The sequence below is a fragment of the Prosopis cineraria genome, unplaced genomic scaffold, assembly GCF_029017545.1.
Source record: "Prosopis cineraria cultivar Desert tree isolate PC_DT_omini unplaced genomic scaffold, ASM2901754v1 PC4, whole genome shotgun sequence".
Lineage (NCBI taxonomy): Eukaryota > Viridiplantae > Streptophyta > Magnoliopsida > Fabales > Fabaceae > Prosopis > Prosopis cineraria.
The window spans coordinates 12,095,240-12,102,802 of NW_026555335.1; positions in this window are offsets into that span (position 1 = coordinate 12,095,240).

Here is a 7,563-nt window from a genome sequence, read left to right on the forward strand (position 1 = left end):
TTTGGTCTCTTTGCTATCTCATGAACATGTTTAGTTGGTATAAAGCACTGATAAATATTAATTTGGATTTATTAAGAGGTGTAAAGAATACATTTTAACTAATCATTTATAACTCACAAAAAAAAAAAACCAATAAAGGAGTCTATTTTAATTCGTATGATAAAAAACACGTGTTTAAATTCCCCTAATGTTAAGATTAACTTTTGCGGTTTAATCCATGGGCGGCTAACATTTCTTTTGTGTTTGGGCTAATGATATTCGGATTTGAGTAAAGTAAAAGTTTATAAATTTGGATTAGATTGATGTTTTATTATATTATAATTTTTTGTAATTTCAAAATCTTCATGTATTTTAGTTATACTTACTCGAACTATAATACATGTCATCATTAATTAATTTAGGACAGTGTAAAAATCTTTCAGTCCTGTCAGGTCCAATCCAACCTGAGATGGTCTCAGTCTTGTTTAATCTGTATAGTCACTGTCCTTCAGGATCAAAAAGACTAAAAAAACCAGACTTTTTCTTTGGGTTGGACTGGACAAAAGACCAAGCATTCAGACCACTTGGTCTAATCTAGTCCTATTAATTTTTTATTATAATTATAATTAATTTATTTTTGACAAATGTTTGAAGTGTAATTGATGTTAAGGAGATGATTGTATGAAGATTTGTTAAGCTTGTTTCTAAATTGTTGTTGTAATATAATGTTGTTAAATTTTGTGGAGTACTGTTTTTGTTAAAATTAAAAATTTAAATCATTTAGACTATAATAGAAATATTTTTTTATTGTTGAAAATTATTATGGATTTATTATTATTATAAGTATTTTTACTATTTTAATTGAGTTTATTACCTTAGAATGGATTATTGTTTCTCATAGAATAAAAAGAGAAAAAAAGCTAAGTGAGTACTGGATTGACAGAACCAGTCTCCCAGTCCTATGGACTAAGTTCGGTCCTGTTAATCTTTGAGTTATCATTGGATAAGACTGGACTATGGGTTGCCTAACCCAATCCTTTTCATGAAAGAGACCGAATTTCAGGTTAAGGTAAAGTCTAATGCCGTCTTGTCTTTTGTGCAACCTTAAACTAATTCATGGTCTCTAAAAAATTTTAATTGAAATTTTAATTTCTTAAAAATATCTGCACATTTTCATTTATGTCCTTTCAAGTGTTTTTAGTAATCCATGCATAATTTTTAAATATGAAGCATTTAAAAAGAAGGGATAAAAAACCAAGGGCATAAATTAAAAAAATATAAAATTTATTTAATACCTTATATTTTTACATTAATAAATATTTTTAAAAAATGACTTATATTATAATATAAATGGAGTGTGAAATTTCAATCACTTCATCTTCTGGTTCTCTTCATGTTTCTAGTATCGACACCTATACCACTTCATCTCTTGTTTCTGTGAAAGCTAGGAATATATATCTGGCTATTTGAGTTGACCTGAAAAACTTGCTATAAGATTTAAGTTGAAAAAAATATTAACCTATGTAATGAAAATAGATTTTTTTTTTTTAGCTTGGACCATATAAATACGTGAATCCAATAGATTAACTTCTATGAGCCTGTTAAACTAATATTTTTTTATAAAGAAATGAAAGAAAATTTAAAAATAAAAAATGGAAGGATTCTTAGCACAAAACCCTTCAAGACGAGCAAATTTTAAAATGAATGATGATGAGATTAATCAATCTCATACATTTGTTATGTGATTTTTTCAATTTCATAGGACATCATATCAAAACTTCTAAGTTAGATGTGATTTTAAAAAAATCATTAAAAAAATGAAAAAAAAATGAATTGGTGGGTTGAACCTAATTAGACTCAACCCACCAAATCATGAATGTTTAGTTGCGTTAAAAAAAAAATTCAACTCATATAAAATTAAATTAAACCTATCTTAATTCATATTTTTTTAACGTATATGATGTGGAGTAACTCACATTTTCAACTCTAATTTTTCTTTTTTATTAATAAAAAATAAAATAAAATTGATCATTCTCAATCATCTTTTATTTTTGCTTTAAATCTTATCTCATCTACCTCTTTCCCTTGAAATTTAAAAATTGTGTTTGAGTAATCTAGCATTACTGCCATGTTGTGTACAAAATAAAGAATAAATCAAAACCTTGTGCATTCCAAAAAAAAAAAAACAATTGTTACATGCTAGGCATGTGCTGTTTGGCCAAAGATCTCAATCAATGCCTTCGGTTCATGTAGAAAGTACAAGTTCTTTAAAAAAAAAAAAATCGAATAGAAAGTACAGGTTCTACTTATAGATAGGCATAGCGTGCACTAGACAGAAACCAAACATAAGTGTCTCCGTGTCCAAATAAACGCCACACTTTGTTTTTCTCCTTTTTTTTTTTTTAAATCCCCCTTTTCTTTTTCAGCATATTCTTGTTTTCTTAGAAATTGAATTTTCTCATCGACCAAAAAATTAATCCCAGGCCCCCAAAAAAACATATCGTGCTTTTCTAGCAAGCGTTGTTACAACTTATTTTAATACAATCTTGAAAAATAGATAGATTGTCTATCGCTGTTGTTGCAAATTGCAATCCAACAACATTATACAGTTGAATAAAAGTATATTTTTTAAATTTTAATATTTATTATCTTAAATGAAATGAGAGGATTATATTTTAAAATTAGATAGAGAGAGATCGTGAATTAATGGCCCAATCAATGAGATTCGAAGGATTATGTTAATAATGAAAATTAACTTCATGATTAGAATTCATGAAGAGTAAGACTATACATATACAGAGAAAAAGTTTTGATTACACAATTATATAGAACCACACCTTTATGGCCCTTGAATATTACAGGCAAATCAGCCTCGGATCATGTTGCTAAGAGCTTCTCAACGCCCCTCTCTCTCTCTCTCTCTACGTTAATAATGGAAGGAGTTATACTGAGTTTGAATTGATTGAGAGGTTTAAATTATTAGGTTTTATTCATCATATCAAAAAAGCTAAGTAAAAAAGATGATATCGTGGACCAACCCCTGAGATATGATTTTCATTTTATTGAGTCGACAATTCAACGGGCCCAATTGTTTTTTATAAGATTAGGTATTTCATTAACAACCTAATATCTTTTTAGTACTTTAAGGCAAAATCAAACTCATTAGAAAAACATAATCATGCAGGCAATGGACTCTAGTTGGAAAAAGCAAAGCACAGAACAAGTACGAGAGAGTGAAGTCCATGGAACATTATTATTACCACTTGAATTGAAATCCAATACCCAATAATCAACACTTCAATATCAACATGCCTTTCTTCGTTCTAATTAAGTGAGCTGTATCCAGAAGGCTGAATAGAATGCAGATAAGTTTCATAATTAAAAAAATACTTAAAATACTTATGAATAAGATTCTCACCAAGTGAATTGACCAGGCGCACATGATTGGATGAGTGATTAGGGATTAACAAGGGAGGTGTTGTAGGAAAAGTACGGCAATAATGAAAACTTACAGCTAACAAGTCCCTTCGATGAAGCGAGCCAAGTTTCAGAAATCAAGTAAAACTAGAACCTAATCAAATGATTCAAATTAAAGAAACACTTGTGAAAATACTTACAAGTTACAAACTAACTATTGATAACATCTTTGCATTAGTGGTAAAATTTAAACATAGAGTCGAATTAGTTAAGAGCCAGATCCTTACCAACAGGACGGTGCGAGTACGGGAAAAGGGAAGAAAAGGCCAAGAATTCACATCAACATCCAATCTAATTGAGGGGTGGGGCAGGGGTTATGGGTGAATGGGGAACCATTAGAATAAAAATCTTTGGATTGATCCGCAAGCAACACTGATCCATCACACCGTGCGTCCTCGTTTTGTTGCTTCCCCTCCCCACTCTCTGTCACTTCCCTTATTCATTCTCACTTTTGTCTCACTTATTGGATGGATCTCATTTCCCCTCTATTTGACCTTTTCTTTTTTCTTTTTTAATTAGTGGTCCTCGTTTCTTTCCTTTTCTGTTTCTGGAGTCTCTCTCTCTCTCTCCCCCTCTGTTTTTTTTTTTCTTTGGCCTCAATACTTGACTTTCAAGGGTTGTTAGAGTATTCTCGTCACGAAATTACTTGCACTTCAAATCCATGCAATATAATATCTTGAGTTCTGCTCATGTTAGTGTTCCTAATATGTTAATTGCATCTGGTCTAGTAAAATTTGAACTATCTATCATTACCCATGATATTTAGTTTTGAAAGTTTGATCTAGCTTAATACAGAATTTAGTCCGGCCTCAATATACTTCCTCTATTTTTATATATAAAAAAAATTATATTACACAAATTAAGAAAGTTAGTTAAATATAATAATTATATCTAAAAATAAAAAAATAAATTAAAATGCGTTGTGTTAATCAATATAAATATGTATTAATTAGTTATTGTTAATATAAATTATAAGAAATGATTTAAGAAATGTGTAATAAATATTTATTGAAACAGGTGATTTTGCAAAAGTGACAGTTTCTCTAACAATAAAAAACAGAGTAACTTCCAAAAGTGGCTGAATCAAACTGATTGGATCTTGTTTATTTTTCTTTGTTTCAAAGGAAAAAAAAAATTAAGGTTTATATATCTTTTATTCACCAGATCACAGTCCCTCCGTTTCACTGTATTGGTCTTTCTAGGGGTAAATTTGTTGTTGCATATTATAAGATCTTTTTAAGATTTCAAAGCAATATATCCAATAATAATTTTCCTGTTTTACCTATATTTAATTCAATAATTCAATAACTAGTTTATTTAATACTTCCCTAATCTTATTTATAAAGTATAGAAAGAATATTTATTTTAATCTTATTTATAAAAGCACTTTAAAATTATTTTTTCTATTTTTACTCTTTTGCATTTATTAAATATTGGGAATGCCATTAAATATTAAATATTAGAGTATTGTATCTTTAAAACATGTCTAGGAGCATTTAATAAGGGTAAAGTTAAAAATTTGTTAAATTTTTAGATAGGGTTAATTTTTTTTAGCCAACAAACAGAGTTAATTGTGTTTAAATTTTTTATTTTTTTGCAAATAGGATTAGAATAAATACAAAGTTAAACACTTACACATATTCTAATGTAATTAAATGAAGGGCAAATTTGATAAACTATATCATATTTTTACATAAACCTAAAATGAAACACAGAATATTAAATATATGACCACTCATTTTGAGGGTTGGATTTTAATGCTCGTCACAGTGTGTGATTCACCGTTTAAGATTAATTTTAATGGTTTGTATTTAAAGTTTTTAACCTATAATTTTTTAAAAATAAAAAACTATTTTTTGACAAAGTGATATTTATAAGATTATCTTTATTTTAAAATTTCTCAACTATTAACATAATTATTTATTAAATCTATAAAAATAAAATTATATCAAATCTTGACCACTCAAATTTAATCTAGATAGTTCAGATTACTTCTCAAGGGATGAGTACCGAAAGTGCTCCCTCTTCACGTTGACACATCTGTGTTCTTATATGAAATTTTAATATATAAATTATAAGGTGTGAACAATGTTATTCATTTCTGATACCTGATGTGATAATACAAAACATACTAGCTATATGTGTAATTATCGTTTATTTACTTAACTTTGAATCAATAATTTTTGTCTGTATAAGATGTGATCCAACACAATGTATGAAAGAACGTTGAGTTAGATGGTGTGCTGTGTGAAAAGAAGAGAAAGAAATAGAAACGCATTCACCTACACAGTGGAATGAAGATATGGTTGTAAAGAGAGATCGAGGACGTGTATGATTCTTCTTCATTGAGAAAGCATTATCGCACGTGTTCTTATCATTTTGTGCTTTTAATTCAAACCCAAAATAATATTCTCAGCTCTGCGACGTGGTCAATAATTTCAGCGTGTCAAATTATGACACCTAAGTTTCAAACTCGTAATCTTTGTTTTGTTGGGCTTTCTGGAGGACATTGTGTATCTGTGGATGTGTAAATATTTGTAACCTTGTATCACATAAAGGTAACAATTTTTTATTATTTAATTTTTATATAATGATATCAAAGTATGTAAACACGTTATTTGCATTGACGACAAACTTTTCCACCTCTCGTGAGCCTACATTTCAAATTTCATAAAGTAGCTCGTCACAGCTGGAAGAATTATAATTCGATTTGAATTATGATTTATTTATTTTAATAAAGCAAACAAACCCACCCACCCACCCTATTATATATTTTTTTATGAGCAATTTTTAATAACAATATGATATGTAAGAGATTATACAAAAATTTATATAATAATTTACAAATTAAAATTTTTTCATAACAAGCATTTTTCTTATGAAAGTTCAAATATATATTAAAATAAATATTTATAATAAAATGTCATAACTTTATAGTGGAACTAAAAACCAAGGAGAAGATAACATTAAAAAAAAACAAGGAGAAAATTCACAACAAGCATCTAAAGCATTAAACTTCCAGAAATTTAGTTTTAAAACATTTCAGATAAAAAGTATTAATCCTATAAATGTTAAAATTTTCTATTTCGTCAAGTAAGATATGTGTTTCATAATGTATGAATGTTTTAATTATTTTTAGCTAAAGTATACTTTTAGTCCTCTAATTTTACATAAAATTTTATTTTAATTTCTTAATTTTATAAAGTGTATTTTTAGTCCTTTAACTCTCTTTTTTACCATATTAATCCTTTAACTCTAACACCATTAAATGATTTTTTGTGTCAATAATTATTATTTTTTAAAAAATTAAACTTAATAAGTCAACTTTTAAAAATATTTTGTCAATATTTAAAAATTTAACGTAAAATTTTTTTCAATAAAACTAACAAGTATTAAAGTTAAAGGATTAAAAATACACTTGTTAAAATTAAGGGTTCAAAATAAAACCTTGCATAAATTTATGATAGTGATTAATAATAAAAATTAATCAAGGTAACTATAATTTTTAGTAATTAAATGTAGTGTATTTTAAAAAATAAAATAAAAATAACTTAAAACTATTTCTATTTTTAAAAATGAAAACAATTTTGAAAATAAATAAATGAAAACAAATTTTTATATTTTCCTTTTTTAAAAAAATAATTTTAAAAAATAGAAAACAAACATACCCTTAATCTTTTGATCTTTAAAATTTTAACTTGCTTAAAATTCAATATTTCAAGTATAATTCGATATAACTTATAAATTTTGAGGTCCCTTTAAACTCAGTCCTTAATCTTACCATCATTTATAATTTTGTCCTTATCATTCATAAACTGATCATGGGCTAGCATCAAGTCATCCTATGTGGCGAAAAATGTTAATGATATTGTTAAACAAAAAAAAATGCTTATACAGCTCCATGTGGGGTTTATATAAAATTTTAAAAAAAAATAAAAAAGGGACTAAATTCGACTTCCTTCAAGTTCGACAATTTCTTACCTTCTACCCACAATATCTGAGTAACATAACCTTCCAACGTGATTCCTTTACTTGCAAATAGAGCAGGAATAGCTGCCCTCTGCAACTCATAAGTGCTCTTCCAAATACAAATTGCCTCTTCACTAA